Genomic DNA, 19,416 nt, shown 5'->3' with positions numbered 1-19,416 from the left:
ATGATATCGCTCAGTTGGAAACCATTTTCAAGGAGCTATGTACGGAAGTATTCCGCAACCGTTGTTCCCAGAAAACGTCCGGTGCGAATGTAAACCAACAGCTAAAGAAAGTCAAAAAATAGTATCTAGCTACCTCCTAGAATTAGGCTAGTAATATTGGGACATTTAGGGCCATGCAGAGACTAAAAAGCTTTGGTCAATGTTGTTCGGTGGTGGGGTGCTCCCGACGATCGGGAATAAACCTATTGACAGAAATGAAAGCTTATAGATTTCCCAAAGGAGCAGCACAGCGGGATGCATGGATACTTGCTGTAAAATGAGGTGGTTGGACGCCCACGTCAAATACAAGGGTATTTAAAGCTTCATTACTGGTAAGTTTAACAAGTTAACATAACCTACAGCGCTGCAAAAAGTCGGGTAAACAGCACTTTCCTGCGGATACCCTATCCCCTCCACCTACCATCAAATGGACCAACAGCATGCATGTACAACAGGTCAAGTAAGTGTAAATATAATTTTATTCAACATTCTGCCTCGTAGAGACTCAAGTCATTTTTTTCGACAGACTTATTTCAGACTGAATAGCCACGGGGTAAACATGGTAACAGTCTGACGTTTAGGCAAGCATCGGTCCTTTTTTTTTTTTTTACACTTTCTATCTATCGTACTGCAATCTCGTTAGCTAAACTGTCACTTGTATTTTCAATCTCCTGACCCATGCAGGTGATGCACAATATGTAAATAGACAAATATAACCGAAGGCAGTTGACCAAAGCATTTCCTCGCAATCAGCTGGAAGTGTTTGTAAAATTTGCCAGCTGATTGAGTGTGACAACATTCAGTCTGTTGTTCGGTTAGGCTCGGCCATATTGCGCAAGTGTTTGTCGTGTGCGAATTATGTCATTATTGAAAATAAATCCGGAGATATACAGACCAGTGTACTGAAAGTTGGGTTGATAGCGCTTTCCCTTTGGATATTTTGTATCAGATTACTACCTCCGACATAGGGACAAAATCGACGGACAACAGGTAAAGTAAGTTAAAATGAAGTTTGTTCAACATTATTAATTGTAATGGTACTGTTCGGGAATGCTGAGCCTACATGTTAGAGACGAGTGTATGTATTTCAATCTCGGATTCTAAAAGAGGCTAAAGCGCTGCCTAATAGGTAGATACTCAGTGGGAAAAGTTTGCATTAATTTAATCCATTATAAAACTGCTTATAATTTCATAGTGTTTAATGTTTTTTTTTTTTCTTGTTCTTACTTTTTATTTCCCCTCTGTAAACTGTTTTGAGACCATTCAATTATGCAGTGCTCTATTTAATGTTTTAGTTAACCACTCGGCCATCACAGCTTGAACCACTTGGCCATCGCAGCATTAGGAATCTAAGGAAAGTGATGAGGAGAAAGCAGAAGTAGGCTATATGCTTCGAGCAAGGTAAGAACATGGGTGGGGAGACCCCATTGAAATTCAGGTCCAACGTCTAAAGAACTCGGCCATTGCAGCTGTTGGAATGCAAGTAAAAGGATTGGGATTTGGAAACAGACATCATTGGTGCAAAATGGTAAACTTGATTGCACGACATATTGATCTTATTGTGTCAAATCCCGCCTTAACCACTCGGCCATCACAGCTTTCTGAATAAGCTCACACAAAGACAAAAGTCTTCTGAGCACTTGAGTCACTGGACAAGTCCATGCATTAAAGAGATTATCCATATCAAGTCACCAAGGATATGTTCAGAATGAGGACTGGTTTCTCATAACGCTGCGAGCAGGGTTCGAACCTGCGCGGGGAGACCCCATTGGATTTCGAGTCCAACGCCTTAACCTCTCGGCCATCACAGCTTGCTCTGTTACCTACCACGCCCTAACCAGTCCGCTATCTCGTTCCGTCCATTTTAACTGTAAAACGTCCAGATCATCGCTACTGAAGTACCTACTTGAAATGTTTGTCATGGAAGATACATTCTGAGCACTTGAATCAAAGGACAAGTCCACACATTATCCATATCAAGGCCCAATGATATGTTAAAAATAAAGACTGCTTTGTCAAAGCACTGCGAGCAGGGTTCAAACCTTCGCGTGGAGAATCCATTGGATTTCGAGTCCAATGCTTTAACCACTCTGCAATCACTGCCTTCTGAGTTAGCTCACACAAGTACAAAAGTATTCTAATTCAACTGCCTAATTGACATTTTTTTCAAGCAAAGTGAAATTAGCTATTTTCTGAGCACTTCAATCGTTGGACGAGCCCATAAATTAAGGACAATTTAAATTCAGAGGAGATAGATCCAAGTATTAAAGGTCTGCTTTATCATCGTCCTGAAAGCAAGGTTGAAAACTGGTCAGGGAGACCACATTGGATTTCGATTCCAATGCTTAAACCACTTGGCCATCGCAGCATTAGGAATCTAAGGAAAGTGATGAGGAGAAAGCAGAAGTGGGCTATATGCTTCGAGCAAGGTAAGAACATGGGTGGGGAGACCCCATTGAAATTCAGGTCCAACGTCTAAAGAACTCGGCCATTGCAGCTGTTGGAATGCAAGTAAAAGGATTGGGATTTGGAAACAGACAACATTGGTGCAAAATGGTAAACTTGATGGCACGACATATTGATCTTATTGTGCCAAATAACCTCTGTCCTTTCCAAAGCCTTCAAAGGTTAAAAGTTTAATGTGCAAGTCAAAAAACTATGTGCAGAGAAAGTACAAGTGGACTATTCACTGAGAGTAAGATTTAAATAAGAGCAGGGAGACCCAATTGGGTTTCAAATCCGAGGACTTAACCACCTGGCTCTCTCAGATTTTCCATCGTAAATCTAACACAAATAACAGTATCTGTACTGCGGTGCCTATTTCAACTGTTTGTCAAGGTAGATATATTCTGAGCTCCTGAATCACTGGACAATTCCATGCATTAAGGACATTATCCATATCAAGTCACCAAGTATATGTTAAAAACAAAGAATGGCTTGCCATAGCGCTGCGAGCAGGGTTCGAACCTGAGCAGGGAGACCCCATTGGATTTAAGGTCCAACGCCTTAACCACTCGGCCATCGCAGCTCGCTGTATTAACTACCAGGCCTTAACCAGTCGGCTATCTCATTCTGTCCATTTTACTTTGGTAAAGACTAGACTATCTACTAAAGAGCCTATTTGAACTGTTTGTCAAGGAATATATATTCTGAGCACTTGAATCAAAGGACAAGTCCATGCATTTAGCACATTATCCATATCAAGTCACATGTTACAAATATAGACTGGTTTGTCAATGCGCTGCGAGCAGCTTTAAAAACTGTACGGGGAGAACACAATGGATTTCATTTCCAACCCTTAAACCACTTGCTCATTGCGGCTGTGGGAATCAAAGGAAAGAGATGAGGAGAAAGCACAAGTGGGCTATATACGCTTCGAGCAAGGTTAAAACATGTGTGGGGAGACCCCATTGAAATTCAGGTCCAACGTCTGAAAAAGTCGGCCGTTGCAGCTGTTGGAATTCAAGTAATTGGGATTTGGAAACAGACATCATAGGTGCAAAATGGTAAACTTGATTGCACGACATATTGATCTTATTGTGTCAAATCCCGCCTTAACCACTCGGCCATCACAGCTTTCTGAATAAGCTCACACAAAGACAAAAGTCTTCTGAGCACTTGAGTCACTGGACAAGTCCATGCATTAAAGAGATTATCCATATCAAGTCACCAAGGATATGCTCAGAATGAGGACTGGTTTCTCATAACGCTGCGAGCAGGGTTCGAACCTGCGCGGGGAGACCCCATTGGATTTCGAGTCCAACGCCTTAACCTCTCGGCCATCACAGCTTGCTCTGTTACCTACCACGCCCTAACCAGTCCGCTATCTCGTTCCGTCCATTTTAACTGTAAAACGTCCAGATCATCGCTACTGAAGTACCTACTTGAAATGTTTGTCATGGAAGATACATTCTGAGCACTTGAATCAAAGGACAAGTCCACACATTATCCATATCAAGGCCCAATGATATGTTAAAAATAAAGACTGCTTTGTCAAAGCACTGCGAGCAGGGTTCAAACCTTCGCGTGGAGAATCCATTGGATTTCGAGTCCAATGCTTTAACCACTCTGCAATCACTGCCTTCTGAGTTAGCTCACACAAGTACAAAAGTATTCTAATTCAACTGCCTAATTGACATTTTTTTCAAGCAAAGTGAAATTAGCTATTTTCTGAGCACTTCAATCGTTGGACGAGCCCATAAATTAAGGACAATTTAAATTCAGAGGAGATAGATCCAAGTATTAAAGGTCTGCTTTATCATCGTCCTGAAAGCAAGGTTGAAAACTGGTCAGGGAGACCACATTGGATTTGCGATTCCAATGCTTAAACCACTTGGCCATCGCAGCATTAGGAATCTAAGGAAAGTGATGAGGAGAAAGCAGAAGTGGGCTATATGCTTCGAGCAAGGTAAGAACATGGGTGGGGAGACCCCATTGAAATTCAGGTCCAACGTCTAAAGAACTCGGCCATTGCAGCTGTTGGAATGCAAGTAAAAGGATTGGGATTTGGAAACAGACATCATTGGTGCAAAATGGTAAACTTGATTGCACGACATATTGATCTTATTGTGTCAAATCCCGCCTTAACCACTCGGCCATCACAGCTTTCTGAATAAGCTCACACAAAGACAAAAGTCTTCTGAGCACTTGAGTCACTGGACAAGTCCATGCATTAAAGAGATTATCCATATCAAGTCACCAAGGATATGTTCAGAATGAGGACTGGTTTCTCATAACGCTGCGAGCAGGGTTCGAACCTGCGCGGGGAGACCCCATTGGATTTCGAGTCCAACGCCTTAACCTCTCGGCCATCACAGCTTGCTCTGTTACCTACCACGCCCTAACCAGTCCGCTATCTCGTTCCGTCCATTTTAACTGTAAAACGTCCAGATCATCGCTACTGAAGTACCTACTTGAAATGTTTGTCATGGAAGATACATTCTGAGCACTTGAATCAAAGGACAAGTCCACACATTATCCATATCAAGGCCCAATGATATGTTAAAAATAAAGACTGCTTTGTCAAAGCACTGCGAGCAGGGTTCAAACCTTCGCGTGGAGAATCCATTGGATTTCGAGTCCAATGCTTTAACCACTCTGCAATCACTGCCTTCTGAGTTAGCTCACACAAGTACAAAAGTATTCTAATTCAACTGCCTAATTGACATTTTTTTCAAGCAAAGTGAAATTAGCTATTTTCTGAGCACTTCAATCGTTGGACGAGCCCATAAATTAAGGACAATTTAAATTCAGAGGAGATAGATCCAAGTATTAAAGGTCTGCTTTATCATCGTCCTGAAAGCAAGGTTGAAAACTGGTCAGGGAGACCACATTGGATTTCGATTCCAATGCTTAAACCACTTGGCCATCGCAGCATTAGGAATCTAAGGAAAGTGATGAGGAGAAAGCAGAAGTGGGCTATATGCTTCGAGCAAGGTAAGAACATGGGTGGGGAGACCCCATTGAAATTCAGGTCCAACGTCTAAAGAACTCGGCCATTGCAGCTGTTGGAATGCAAGTAAAAGGATTGGGATTTGGAAACAGACAACATTGGTGCAAAATGGTAAACTTGATGGCACGACATATTGATCTTATTGTGCCAAATAACCTCTGTCCTTTCCAAAGCCTTCAAAGGTTAAAAGTTTAATGTGCAAGTCAAAAAACTATGTGCAGAGAAAGTACAAGTGGACTATTCACTGAGAGTAAGATTTAAATAAGAGCAGGGAGACCCAATTGGGTTTCAAATCCGAGGACTTAACCACCTGGCTCTCTCAGATTTTCCATCGTAAATCTAACACAAATAACAGTATCTGTACTGCGGTGCCTATTTCAACTGTTTGTCAAGGTAGATATATTCTGAGCTCCTGAATCACTGGACAATTCCATGCATTAAGGACATTATCCATATCAAGTCACCAAGTATATGTTAAAAACAAAGAATGGCTTGCCATAGCGCTGCGAGCAGGGTTCGAACCTGAGCAGGGAGACCCCATTGGATTTAAAGTCCAACGCCTTAACCACTCGGCCATCGCAGCTCGCTGTATTAACTACCAGGCCTTAACCAGTCGGCTATCTCATTCTGTCCATTTTACTTTGGTAAAGACTAGACTATCTACTAAAGAGCCTATTTGAACTGTTTGTCAAGGAATATATATTCTGAGCACTTGAATCAAAGGACAAGTCCATGCATTTAGCACATTATCCATATCAAGTCACATGTTACAAATATAGACTGGTTTGTCAATGCGCTGCGAGCAGCTTTAAAAACTGTACGGGGAGAACACAATGGATTTCATTTCCAACCCTTAAACCACTTGCTCATTGCGGCTGTGGGAATCAAAGGAAAGAGATGAGGAGAAAGCACAAGTGGGCTATATACGCTTCGAGCAAGGTTAAAACATGTGTGGGGAGACCCCATTGAAATTCAGGTCCAACGTCTGAAAAAGTCGGCCGTTGCAGCTGTTGGAATTCAAGTAATTGGGATTTGGAAACAGACATCATAGGTGCAAAATGGTAAACTTGATTGCACGACATATTGATCTTATTGTGTCAAATCCCGCCTTAACCACTCGGCCATCACAGCTTTCTGAATAAGCTCACACAAAGACAAAAGTCTTCTGAGCACTTGAGTCACTGGACAAGTCCATGCATTAAAGAGATTATCCATATCAAGTCACCAAGGATATGCTCAGAATGAGGACTGGTTTCTCATAACGCTGCGAGCAGGGTTCGACCCTGCGCGGGGAGACCCCATTGGATTTCGAGTCCAACGCCTTAACCTCTCGGCCATCACAGCTTGCTCTGTTACCTACCACGCCCTAACCAGTCCGCTATCTCGTTCCGTCCATTTTAACTGTAAAACGTCCAGATCATCGCTACTGAAGTACCTACTTGAAATGTTTGTCATGGAAGATACATTCTGAGCACTTGAATCAAAGGACAAGTCCACACATTATCCATATCAAGGCCCAATGATATGTTAAAAATAAAGACTGCTTTGTCAAAGCACTGCGAGCAGGGTTCAAACCTTCGCGTGGAGAATCCATTGGATTTCGAGTCCAATGCTTTAACCACTCTGCAATCACTGCCTTCTGAGTTAGCTCACACAAGTACAAAAGTATTCTAATTCAACTGCCTAATTGACATTTTTTTCAAGCAAAGTGAAATTAGCTATTTTCTGAGCACTTCAATCGTTGGACGAGCCCATAAATTAAGGACAATTTAAATTCAGAGGAGATAGATCCAAGTATTAAAGGTCTGCTTTATCATCGTCCTGAAAGTAAGGTTGAAAACTGGTCAGGGAAACCACATTGGATTTCGATTCCAATGCTTAACTTCTTACATCTACACGTTCCGCTAGCGGAACGTCTGCTCCAATATCCAATGATGGGCGGGGCGCGAAATTCAAACTCCTCTAAATCCGAAAACTTACACTTTTCAAACATATGACTATGTTACAGCTATTTAAAGACAAGACTCTCCTTTATCTAACCAAACTGTCCGATTTCAAAAAGGCTTTACAGCGAAAGCAAAACATTAGATTATGTCAGCAGAGTACCCAGCCAGGAATAATCACACAGCCATTTTTCAAGCTAGCATATCATGTCACATAAACCCAAACCATATCTAAATGCAGCACTAACCTTTGATGATCTTCATCAGATGACACACCTAGGACATTGTGTTATACAATACATGCATGTCTGTTCAATCAAGTTCATATTTATATCAAAAACCAGCTTTTTACATTAGCATGTGACGTTCAGAACTAGCATTCCCACCGAACACTTCCGGTGATTTTACTAAATTACTCACGATAAACGTTCACAAAAAGCATAACAATTATTTTAAGAATTATAGATACAGAACTCCTCTATGCACTCGATATGTCCGATTTTAAAATAGCTTTTCGGATGAAGCACATTTTGCAATAATGTAAGTACATAGCCCGGCGTTACAGGGCTAGCTATTTAGACACCCACCCAGTGTAGCCTTCACCAAAATCACATTTCCTATAAGAAAAATGTTCTTACCTTGCTTGTTCTTCATCAGAATACACTGCCAGGACTTCTACTTCAATAACAAATGTAGGTTTGGTCCCAAATAATCCATCGTTATATCCAAACAGCGACGTTTTGTTCGTGCGTTCTAGACACTATCCCAACGCTAAATCTCGGCCACGAGCATGACGCAAAATATGACAAAAAATTTCGAAATATTCCATTACCGTACTTCGAAGCATGTCAACCGCTGTTTAAAACCAATATTTATGCAATTTATCTCGTAGAGAAGCGATAATATTCCGACCGGGAATCTGCCTGTCTGTAAACTGAGGAAAAAACCAAAAGCCGGGGGCGGGGCGTGTCACGCGCCTAAGGCTTAGTCCATTGACTGACCACTCAGCATTTGCTCTCGTGTGCTTCAGCCAGGGCTTTGAATGACATCATTCCTGTTTTTCCCGGGCTGTGAGACTCCATTGTTGACGTGAGAATTGTCACGTAAGAGCAGAGATCCTTTGTAAACGACAGAGATAATAAAGAAGGGCAAGAAATGTTCAGACAGGGTACTTCCTGAACAGAAGCATCTCAGGTTTTTGCCTGCCATAGGAGTTCTGTTATACTCACAGACACCATTCAAACAGTTTCAGAAACTTTGGAGTGTTTTCTCTCCAAAGCTAATAATTATATGCATATTCCAGTTTCTGGGCAGGACTAATAATCAGATTAAATCGGGTACGTTTTTTATCCAGCCGTGAAATTACTGCCCCCTAGATGTAACAGGTTAAACCACTTGGCCATCGCAGCATTAGGAATCTAAGGAAAGTGATGAGGAGAAAGCAGAAGTGGGCTATATGCTTCGAGCAAGGTAAGAACATGGGTGGGGAGACCCCATTGAAATTCAGGTCCAACGTCTAAAGAACTCGGCCATTGCAGCTGTTGGAATGCAAGTAAAAGGATTGGGATTTGGAAACAGACAGCATTGGTGCAAAATGGTAAACTTGATGGCACGACATATTGATCTTATTGTGCCAAATAACCTCTGTCCTTTCCAAAGCCTTCAAAGGTTAAAAGTTTAATGTGCAAGTCAAAAAACTATGTGCAGAGAAAGTACAAGTTGACTATTCACTGAGAGTAAGATTTAAATAAGAGCAGGGAGACCCAATTGGGTTTCAAATCCGAGGACTTAACCACCTGGCTCTCTCAGATTTTCCATCGTAAATCTAACACAAATAACAGTATCTGTACTGCGGTGCCAATTTCAACTGTTTGTCAAGGTAGATATATTCTGAGCTCCTGAATCACTGGACAATTCCATGCATTAAGGACATTATCCATATCAAGTCACCAAGTATATGTTAAAAACAAAGAATGGCTTGCCATAGCGCTGCGAGCAGGGTTCGAACCTGCGCAGGGAGACCCCATTTGATTTCAAGTCCAACGCCTTAACCACTCGGCCATCGCAGCTCGCTGTATTAACTACCAGGCCTTAACCAGTCGGCTATCTCATTCTGTCCATTTTACTTTGGTAAAGACTAGACTATCTACTAAAGAGCCTATTTGAACTGTTTGTCAAGGAATATATATTCTGAGCACTTGAATCAAAGGACAATTCCATGCATTTAGCACATTATCCATATCAAGTCACATGTTACAAATATAGACTGGTTTGTCAATGCACTGCGAGCAGCTTTAAAAACTGTACGGGGAGAACACAATGGATTTCATTTCCAACCCTTAAACCACTTGCTCATTGCGGCTGTGGGAATCAAAGGAAAGTGATGAGGAGAAAGCACAAGTGGGCTATATACGCTTCGAGCAAGGTTAAAACATGTGTGGGGAGACCCCATTGAAATTCAGGTCCAACGTCTGAAAAAGTCGGCCGTTGCAGCTGTTGGAATTCAAGTAAGTAATTGGGATTTGGAAACAGACATCATAGGTGCAAAATGGTAAACTTGATTGCACGACATATTGATCTTATTGTGTCAAATCCCGCCTTAACCACTCGGCCATCACAGCTTTCTGAATAAGCTCACACAAAGACAAAAGTCTTCTGAGCACTTGAGTCACTGGACAAGTCCATGCATTAAAGAGATTATCCATATCAAGTCACCAAGGATATGCTCAGAATGAGGACTGGTTTCTCATAACGCTGCGAGCAGGGTTCGAACCTGCGCGGGGAGACCCCATTGGATTTCGAGTCCAACGCCTTAACCTCTCGGCCATCACAGCTTGCTCTGTTACCTACCACGCCCTAACCAGTCCGCTATCTCGTTCCGTCCATTTTAACTGTAAAACGTCCAGATCATCGCTACTGAAGTACCTACTTGAAATGTTTGTCATGGAAGATACATTCTGAGCACTTGAATCAAAGGACAAGTCCACACATTATCCATATCAAGGCCCAATGATATGTTAAAAATAAAGACTGCTTTGTCAAAGCACTGCGAGCAGGGTTCAAACCTTCGCGTGGAGAATCCATTTGATTTCGAGTCCAATGCTTTAACCACTCGGCAATCACTGCTTTCTGAGTTAGCTCACACAAGTACAAAAGTATTCTAATTCAACTGCCTAATTGAATTTTTTTTCAAGCAAAGTGAAAATAGATATTTTCTGAGCACTTCAATCGTTGGACGAGCCCATAAATTAAGGACAATTTAAATTCAGAGGAGATAGATCCAAGTATTAAAGGTCTGCTTTATCATCGTCCTGAAAGCAAGGTTGAAAACTGGTCAGGGAGACCACATTGGATTTTGATTCCAATGCTTAAACACTTGGCCATCGCAGCATTAGGAATCTAAGGAAAGTGATGAGGAGAAAGCAGAAGTGGGCTATATGCTTCGAGCAAGGTAAGAACATGGGTGGGGAGACCCCATTGAAATTCAGGTCCAACGTCTAAAGAACTCGGCCATTGCAGCTGTTGGAATGCAAGTAAAAGGATTGGGATTTGGAAACAGACAGCATTGGTGCAAAATGGTAAACTTGATGGCACGACATATTGATCTTATTGTGCCAAATAACCTCTGTCCTTTCCAAAGCCTTCAAAGTTTAAAAGTTTAATGTGCAAGTCAAAAAACTATGTGCAGAGAAAGTACAAGTGGACTATTCACTGAGAGTAAGATTTAAATAAGAGCAGGGAGACCCAATTGGGTTTCAAATCCGAGGACTTAACCACCTGGCTCTCTCAGATTTTCCATCGTAAATCTAACACAAATAACAGTATCTGTACTGCGGTGCCTATTTCAACTGTTTGTCAAGGTAGATATATTCTGAGCTCCTGAATCACTGGACAATTCCATGCATTAAGGACATTATCCATATCAAGTCACCAAGTATATGTTAAAAACAAAGAATGGCTTGCCATAGCGCTGCGAGCAGGGTTCGAACCTGCGCAGGGAGACCCCATTGGATTTCAAGTCCAACGCCTTAACCACTCGGCCATCGCAGCTCGCTGTATTAACTACCAGGCCTTAACCAGTCGGCTATCTCATTCTGTCCATTTTACTTTGGTAAAGACTAGACTATCTACTAAAGAGCCTATTTGAACTGTTTGTCAAGGAATATATATTCTGAGCACTTGAATCAAAGGACAATTCCATGCATTTAGCACATTATCCATATCAAGTCACATGTTACAAATATAGACTGGTTTGTCAATGCACTGCGATCAGCTTTAAAAACTGTACGGGAGAACACAATGGATTTCATTTCCAACCCTTAAACCACTTGCTCATTGCGGCTGTGGGAATCAAAGGAAAGTGATGAGGAGAAAGCACAAGTGGGCTATATACGCTTCGAGCAAGGTTAAAACATGTGTGGGGAGACCCCATTGAAATTCAGGTCCAACGTCTGAAAAAGTCGGCCGTTGCAGCTGTTGGAATTCAAGTAAAGTAATTGGGATTTGGAAACAGACATCATTGGTGCAAAATGGTAAACTTGATTGCACGACATATTGATCTTATTGTGCCAAATCCCGCCTTAACCACTCGGCCATCACAGCTTTCTGAATAAGCTCACACAAAGACAAAAGTCTTCTGAGCACTTGAATCACTGGACAAGTCCATGCATTAAAGAGATTATCCATATCAAGTCACCAAGGATATGTTCAGAATGAGGACTGGTTTCTCATAACGCTGCGAGCAGGGTTCGAACCTGCGCGGGGAGACCCCATTGGATTTCGAGTCCAACGCCTTAACCTCTCGGCCATCACAGCTTGCTCTGTTACCTACCACGCCCTAACCAGTCCGCTATCTCGTTCCGTCCATTTTAACTGTAAAACGTCCAGATCATCGCTACTGAAGTACCTACTTGAAATGTTTGTCATGGAAGATACATTCTGAGCACTTGAATCAAAGGACAAGTCCACACATTATCCATATCAAGGCCCAATGATATGTTAAAAATAAAGACTGCTTTGTCAAAGCACTGCGAGCAGGGTTCAAACCTTCGCGTGGAGAATCCATTGGATTTCGAGTCCAATGCTTTAACCACTCGGCAATCACTGCTTTCTGAGTTAGCTCACACAAGTACAAAAGTATTCTAATTCAACTGCCTAATTGAATTTTTTTTCAAGCAAAGTGAAAATAGCTATTTTCTGAGCACTTCAATCGTTGGACGAGCCCTTAAATTAAGGACAATTTAAATTCAGAGGAGATAGATCCAAGTATTAAAGGTCTGCTTTATCATCGTCCTGAAAGCAAGGTTGAAAACTGGTCAGGGAGACCACATTGGATTTTGATTCCAATGCTTAAACACTTGGCCATCGCAGCATTAGGAATCTAAGGAAAGTGATGAGGAGAAAGCAGAAGTGGGCTATATGCTTCAAGCAAGGTAAGAACATGGGTGGGGAGACCCCATTGAAATTCAGGTCCAACGTCTAAAGAACTCGGCCATTGCAGCTGTTGGAATGCAAGTAAAAGGATTGGGATTTGGAAACAGACAGCATTGGTGCAAAATGGTAAACTTGATGGCACGACATATTGATCTTATTGTGCCAAATAACCTCTGTCCTTTCCAAAGCCTTCAAAGTTTAAAAGTTTAATGTGCAAGTCAAAAAACTATGTGCAGAGAAAGTACAAGTGGACTATTCACTGAGAGTAAGATTTAAATAAGAGCAGGGAGACCCAATTGGGTTTCAAATCCGAGGACTTAACCACCTGGCTCTCTCAGATTTTCCATCGTAAATCTAACACAAATAACAGTATCTGTACTGCGGTGCCTATTTCAACTGTTTGTCAAGGTAGATATATTCTGAGCTCCTGAATCACTGGACAATTCCATGCATTAAGGACATTATCCATATCAAGTCACCAAGTATATGTTAAAAACAAAGAATGGCTTGCCATAGCGCTGCGAGCAGGGTTCGAACCTGCGCAGGGAGACCCCATTGGATTTCAAGTCCAACGCCTTAACCACTCGGCCATCGCAGCTCGCTGTATTAACTACCAGGCCTTAACCAGTCGGCTATCTCATTCTGTCCATTTTACTTTGGTAAAGACTAGACTATCTACTAAAGAGCCTATTTGAACTGTTTGTCAAGGAATATATATTCTGAGCACTTGAATCAAAGGACAATTCCATGCATTTAGCACATTATCCATATCAAGTCACATGTTACAAATATAGACTGGTTTGTCAATGCACTGCGATCAGCTTTAAAAACTGTACGGGAGAACACAATGGATTTCATTTCCAACCCTTAAACCACTTGCTCATTGCGGCTGTGGGAATCAAAGGAAAGTGATGAGGAGAAAGCACAAGTGGGCTATATACGCTTCGAGCAAGGTTAAAACATGTGTGGGGAGACCCCATTGAAATTCAGGTCCAACGTCTGAAAAAGTCGGCCGTTGCAGCTGTTGGAATTCAAGTAAAGTAATTGGGATTTGGAAACAGACATCATTGGTGCAAAATGGTAAACTTGATTGCACGACATATTGATCTTATTGTGCCAAATCCCGCCTTAACCACTCGGCCATCACAGCTTTCTGAATAAGCTCACACAAAGACAAAAGTCTTCTGAGCACTTGAATCACTGGACAAGTCCATGCATTAAAGATATTATCCATATCAAGTCACCAAGGATATGTTCAGAATGAGGACTGGTTTCTCATAACGCTGCGAGCAGGGTTCGAACCTGCGCGGGGAGACCCCATTGGATTTCGAGTCCAACGCCTTAACCTCTCGGCCATCACAGCTTGCTCTGTTACCTACCACGCACTAACCAGTCCGCTATCTCGTTCCGTCCATTTTAACTGTAAAACGTCCAGATCATCGCTACTGAAGTACCTACTTGAAATGTTTGTCATGGAAGATACATTCTGAGCACTTGAATCAAAGGACAAGTCCACACATTATCCATATCAAGGCCCAATGATATGTTAAAAATAAAGACTGCTTTGTCAAAGCACTGCGAGCAGGGTTCAAACCTTCGCGTGGAGAATCCATTGGATTTCGAGTCCAATGCTTTAACCACTCGGCAATCACTGCTTTCTGAGTTAGCTCACACAAGTACAAAAGTATTCTAATTCAACTGCCTAATTGAATTTTTTTTCAAGCAAAGTGAAAATAGCTATTTTCTGAGCACTTCAATCGTTGGACGAGCCCTTAAATTAAGGACAATTTAAATTCAGAGGAGATAGATCCAAGTATTAAAGGTCTGCTTTATCATCGTCCTGAAAGCAAGGTTGAAAACTGGTCAGGGAGACCACATTGGATTTTGATTCCAATGCTTAAACACTTGGCCATCGCAGCATTAGGAATCTAAGGAAAGTGATGAGGAGAAAGCAGAAGTGGGCTATATGCTTCGAGCAAGGTAAGAACATGGGTGGGGAGACCCCATTGAAATTCAGGTCCAACGTCTAAAGAACTCGGCCATTGCAGCTGTTGGAATGCAAGTAAAAGGATTGGGATTTGGAAACAGACAGCATTGGTGCAAAATGGTAAACTTGATGGCACGACATATTGATCTTATTGTGCCAAATAACCTCTGTCCTTTCCAAAGCCTTCAAAGTTTAAAAGTTTAATGTGCAAGTCAAAAAACTATGTGCAGAGAAAGTACAAGTGGACTATTCACTGAGAGTAAGATTTAAATAAGAGCAGGGAGACCCAATTGGGTTTCAAATCCGAGGACTTAACCACCTGGCTCTCTCAGATTTTCCATCGTAAATCTAACACAAATAACAGTATCTGTACTGCGGTGCCTATTTCAACTGTTTGTCAAGGTAGATATATTCTGAGCTCCTGAATCACTGGACAATTCCATGCATTAAGGACATTATCCATATCAAGTCACCAAGTATATGTTAAAAACAAAGAATGGCTTGCCATAGCGCTGCGAGCAGGGTTCGAACCTGCGCAGGGAGACCCCATTGGATTTCAAGTCCAACGCCTTAACCACTCGGCCATCGCAGCTCGCTGTATTAACTACCAGGCCTTAACCAGTCGGCTATCTCATTCTGTCCATTTTACTTTGGTAAAGACTAGACTATCTACTAAAGAGCCTATTTGAACTGTTTGTCAAGGAATATATATTCTGAGCACTTGAATCAAAGGACAATTCCATGCATTTAGCACATTATCCATATCAAGTCACATGTTACAAATATAGACTGGTTTGTCAATGCACTGCGATCAGCTTTAAAAACTGTACGGGAGAACACAATGGATTTCATTTCCAACCCTTAAACCACTTGCTCATTGCGGCTGTGGGAATCAAAGGAAAGTGATGAGGAGAAAGCACAAGTGGGCTATATACGCTTCGAGCAAGGTTAAAACATGTGTGGGGAGACCCCATTGAAATTCAGGTCCAACGTCTGAAAAAGTCGGCCGTTGCAGCTGTTGGAATTCAAGTAAAGTAATTGGGATTTGGAAACAGACATCATTGGTGCAAAATGGTAAACTTGATTGCACGACATATTGATCTTATTGTGCCAAATCCCGCCTTAACCACTCGGCCATCACAGCTTTCTGAATAAGCTCACACAAAGACAAAAGTCTTCTGAGCACTTGAATCACTGGACAAGTCCATGCATTAAAGATATTATCCATATCAAGTCACCAAGGATATGTTCAGAATGAGGACTGGTTTCTCATAACGCTGCGAGCAGGGTTCGAACCTGCGCGGGGAGACCCCATTGGATTTCAAGTCCAACGCCTTAACCTCTCGGCCATCACAGCTTGCTCTGTTACCTACCACGCACTAACCAGTCCGCTATCTCGTTCCGTCCATTTTAACTGTAAAACGTCCAGATCATCGCTACTGAAGTACCTACTTGAAATGTTTGTCATGGAAGATACATTCTGAGCACTTGAATCAAAGGACAAGTCCACACATTATCCATATCAAGGCCCAATGATATGTTAAAAATAAAGACTGCTTTGTCAAAGCACTGCGAGCAGGGTTCAAACCTTCGCGTGGAGAATCCATTGGATTTCGAGTCCAATGCTTTAACCACTCGGCAATCACTGCTTTCTGAGTTAGCTCACACAAGTACAAAAGTATTCTAATTCAACTGCCTAATTGAATTTTTTTTCAAGCAAAGTGAAAATAGCTATTTTCTGAGCACTTCAATCGTTGGACGAGCCCTTAAATTAAGGACAATTTAAATTCAGAGGAGATAGATCCAAGTATTAAAGGTCTGCTTTATCATCGTCCTGAAAGCAAGGTTGAAAACTGGTCAGGGAGACCACATTGGATTTTGATTCCAATGCTTAAACACTTGGCCATCGCAGCATTAGGAATCTAAGGAAAGTGATGAGGAGAAAGCAGAAGTGGGCTATATGCTTCAAGCAAGGTAAGAACATGGGTGGGGAGACCCCATTGAAATTCAGGTCCAACGTCTAAAGAACTCGGCCATTGCAGCTGTTGGAATGCAAGTAAAAGGATTGGGATTTGGAAACAGACAGCATTGGTGCAAAATGGTAAACTTGATGGCACGACATATTGATCTTATTGTGCCAAATAACCTCTGTCCTTTCCAAAGCCTTCAAAGTTTAAAAGTTTAATGTGCAAGTCAAAAAACTATGTGCAGAGAAAGTACAAGTGGACTATTCACTGAGAGTAAGATTTAAATAAGAGCAGGGAGACCCAATTGGGTTTCAAATCCGAGGACTTAACCACCTGGCTCTCTCAGATTTTCCATCGTAAATCTAACACAAATAACAGTATCTGTACTGCGGTGCCTATTTCAACTGTTTGTCAAGGTAGATATATTCTGAGCTCCTGAATCACTGGACAATTCCATGCATTAAGGACATTATCCATATCAAGTCACCAAGTATATGTTAAAAACAAAGAATGGCTTGCCATAGCGCTGCGAGCAGGGTTCGAACCTGCGCAGGGAGACCCCATTGGATTTCAAGTCCAACGCCTTAACCACTCGGCCATCGCAGCTCGCTGTATTAACTACCAGGCCTTAACCAGTCGGCTATCTCATTCTGTCCATTTTACTTTGGTAAAGACTAGACTATCTACTAAAGAGCCTATTTGAACTGTTTGTCAAGGAATATATATTCTGAGCACTTGAATCAAAGGACAATTCCATGCATTTAGCACATTATCCATATCAAGTCACATGTTACAAATATAGACTGGTTTGTCAATGCACTGCGATCAGCTTTAAAAACTGTACGGGAGAACACAATGGATTTCATTTCCAACCCTTAAACCACTTGCTCATTGCGGCTGTGGGAATCAAAGGAAAGTGATGAGGAGAAAGCACAAGTGGGCTATATACGCTTCGAGCAAGGTTAAAACATGTGTGGGGAGACCCCATTGAAATTCAGGTCCAACGTCTGAAAAAGTCGGCCGTTGCAGCTGTTGGAATTCAAGTAAAGTAATTGGGATTTGGAAACAGACATCATTGGTGCAAAATGGTAAACTTGATTGCACGACATATTGATCTTATTGTGCCAAATCCCGCCTTAAGCACTCGGCCATCACAGCTTTCTGAATAAGCTCTCACAAAGACAAAAGTCTTCTGAGCACTGGACAAGTCCATGCATGAAAGAGATTATCCATATCAAGTCACCAAGGATATGTTCAGAATGAGGACTGGTTTCTCATAACGCTGCGAGCAGGGTTCGAACCTGCGCAGGGAGACCCCATTGGATTTCGAGTCCAACGCCTTAACCTCTCGGCCATCACAGCTTGCTCTGTTACCTACCACGCCCTAACCAGTCCGCTATCTCGTTCCGTCCATTTTAACTGTAAAACGTCCAGATCATCGCTACTGAAGTACCTACTTGAAATGTTTGTCATGGAAGATACATTCTGAGCACTTGAATCAAAGGACAAGTCCACACATTATCCATATCAAGGCCCAATGATATGTTAAAAATAAAGACTGCTTTGTCAAAGCACTGCGAGCAGGGTTCAAACCTTCGCGTGGAGAATCCATTTGATTTCGAGTCCAATGCTTTAACCACTCGGCAATCACTGCTTTCTGAGTTAGCTCACACAAGTACAAAAGTATTCTAATTCAACTGCCTAATTGAATTTTTTTTCAAGCAAAGTGAAAATAGATATTTTCTGAGCACTTCAATCGTTGGACGAGCCCATAAATTAAGGACAATTTAAATTCAGAGGAGATAGATCCAAGTATTAAAGGTCTGCTTTATCATCGTCCTGAAAGCAAGGTTGAAAACTGGTCAGGGAGACCACATTGGATTTTGATTCCAATGCTTAAACACTTGGCCATCGCAGCATTAGGAATCTAAGGAAAGTGATGAGGAGAAAGCAGAAGTGGGCTATATGCTTCGAGCAAGGTAAGAACATGGGTGGGGAGACCCCATTGAAATTCAGGTCCAACGTCTAAAGAACTCGGCCATTGCAGCTGTTGGAATGCAAGTAAAAGGATTGGGATTTGGAAACAGACAGCATTGGTGCAAAATGGTAAACTTGATGGCACGACATATTGATCTTATTGTGCCAAATAACCTCTGTCCTTTCCAAAGCCTTCAAAGTTTAAAAGTTTAATGTGCAAGTCAAAAACTATGTGCAGAGAAAGTACAAGTGGACTATTCACTGAGAGTAAGATTTAAATAAGAGCAGGGAGACCCAATTGGGTTTCAAATCCGAGGACTTAACCACCTGGCTCTCTCAGATTTTCCATCGTAAATCTAACACAAATAACAGTATCTGTACTGCGGTGCCTATTTCAACTGTTTGTCAAGGTAGATATATTCTGAGCTCCTGAATCACTGGACAATTCCATGCATTAAGGACATTATCCATATCAAGTCACCAAGTATATGTTAAAAACAAAGAATGGCTTGCCATAGCGCTGCGAGCAGGGTTCGAACCTGCGCAGGGAGACCCCATTGGATTTCAAGTCCAACGCCTTAACCACTCGGCCATCGCAGCTCGCTGTATTAACTACCA

General features: G+C 41.9%; 15 non-coding genes across 15 annotated transcripts; all 15 read right to left on the bottom strand.

The window, feature by feature from the left end:
* Positions 1–1,768: 1,768 nt before the first annotated feature.
* trnas-cga (transfer RNA serine (anticodon CGA)) lies at positions 1,769–1,850 on the bottom strand. The gene has a single exon. It is a non-coding gene; the product is annotated as a tRNA-Ser (tRNA).
* A 1,896-nt stretch (positions 1,851–3,746) lies between these two features.
* On the bottom strand, positions 3,747–3,828 carry trnas-cga (transfer RNA serine (anticodon CGA)). The gene has a single exon. It is a non-coding gene; the product is annotated as a tRNA-Ser (tRNA).
* A 947-nt stretch (positions 3,829–4,775) lies between these two features.
* On the bottom strand, positions 4,776–4,857 carry trnas-cga (transfer RNA serine (anticodon CGA)). The gene has a single exon. It is a non-coding gene; the product is annotated as a tRNA-Ser (tRNA).
* A 1,896-nt stretch (positions 4,858–6,753) lies between these two features.
* trnas-cga (transfer RNA serine (anticodon CGA)) lies at positions 6,754–6,835 on the bottom strand. The gene has a single exon. It is a non-coding gene; the product is annotated as a tRNA-Ser (tRNA).
* Positions 6,836–9,421: 2,586 nt separating this feature from the next.
* trnas-uga (transfer RNA serine (anticodon UGA)) lies at positions 9,422–9,503 on the bottom strand. The gene has a single exon. It is a non-coding gene; the product is annotated as a tRNA-Ser (tRNA).
* Positions 9,504–10,186: 683 nt separating this feature from the next.
* trnas-cga (transfer RNA serine (anticodon CGA)) lies at positions 10,187–10,268 on the bottom strand. The gene has a single exon. It is a non-coding gene; the product is annotated as a tRNA-Ser (tRNA).
* Positions 10,269–11,402: 1,134 nt separating this feature from the next.
* On the bottom strand, positions 11,403–11,484 carry trnas-uga (transfer RNA serine (anticodon UGA)). The gene has a single exon. It is a non-coding gene; the product is annotated as a tRNA-Ser (tRNA).
* Positions 11,485–12,167: 683 nt separating this feature from the next.
* On the bottom strand, positions 12,168–12,249 carry trnas-cga (transfer RNA serine (anticodon CGA)). Its single transcript has one exon. It is a non-coding gene; the product is annotated as a tRNA-Ser (tRNA).
* A 1,134-nt stretch (positions 12,250–13,383) lies between these two features.
* Positions 13,384–13,465, bottom strand: trnas-uga (transfer RNA serine (anticodon UGA)). The gene has a single exon. It is a non-coding gene; the product is annotated as a tRNA-Ser (tRNA).
* Positions 13,466–14,148: 683 nt separating this feature from the next.
* On the bottom strand, positions 14,149–14,230 carry trnas-cga (transfer RNA serine (anticodon CGA)). The gene has a single exon. It is a non-coding gene; the product is annotated as a tRNA-Ser (tRNA).
* Positions 14,231–15,364: 1,134 nt separating this feature from the next.
* Positions 15,365–15,446, bottom strand: trnas-uga (transfer RNA serine (anticodon UGA)). The gene has a single exon. It is a non-coding gene; the product is annotated as a tRNA-Ser (tRNA).
* A 683-nt stretch (positions 15,447–16,129) lies between these two features.
* Positions 16,130–16,211, bottom strand: trnas-uga (transfer RNA serine (anticodon UGA)). The gene has a single exon. It is a non-coding gene; the product is annotated as a tRNA-Ser (tRNA).
* A 1,134-nt stretch (positions 16,212–17,345) lies between these two features.
* Positions 17,346–17,427, bottom strand: trnas-uga (transfer RNA serine (anticodon UGA)). Its single transcript has one exon. It is a non-coding gene; the product is annotated as a tRNA-Ser (tRNA).
* Positions 17,428–18,101: 674 nt separating this feature from the next.
* On the bottom strand, positions 18,102–18,183 carry trnas-cga (transfer RNA serine (anticodon CGA)). Its single transcript has one exon. It is a non-coding gene; the product is annotated as a tRNA-Ser (tRNA).
* Positions 18,184–19,316: 1,133 nt separating this feature from the next.
* trnas-uga (transfer RNA serine (anticodon UGA)) lies at positions 19,317–19,398 on the bottom strand. Its single transcript has one exon. It is a non-coding gene; the product is annotated as a tRNA-Ser (tRNA).
* Between the last annotated feature and the right edge of the window lie 18 nt (positions 19,399–19,416).

This window comes from Salmo trutta, chromosome 31 (assembly GCF_901001165.1).
Source record: "Salmo trutta chromosome 31, fSalTru1.1, whole genome shotgun sequence".
NCBI lineage: Eukaryota > Metazoa > Chordata > Actinopteri > Salmoniformes > Salmonidae > Salmo > Salmo trutta.
This window is presented reverse-complemented; position numbering and strand designations above follow the sequence as displayed.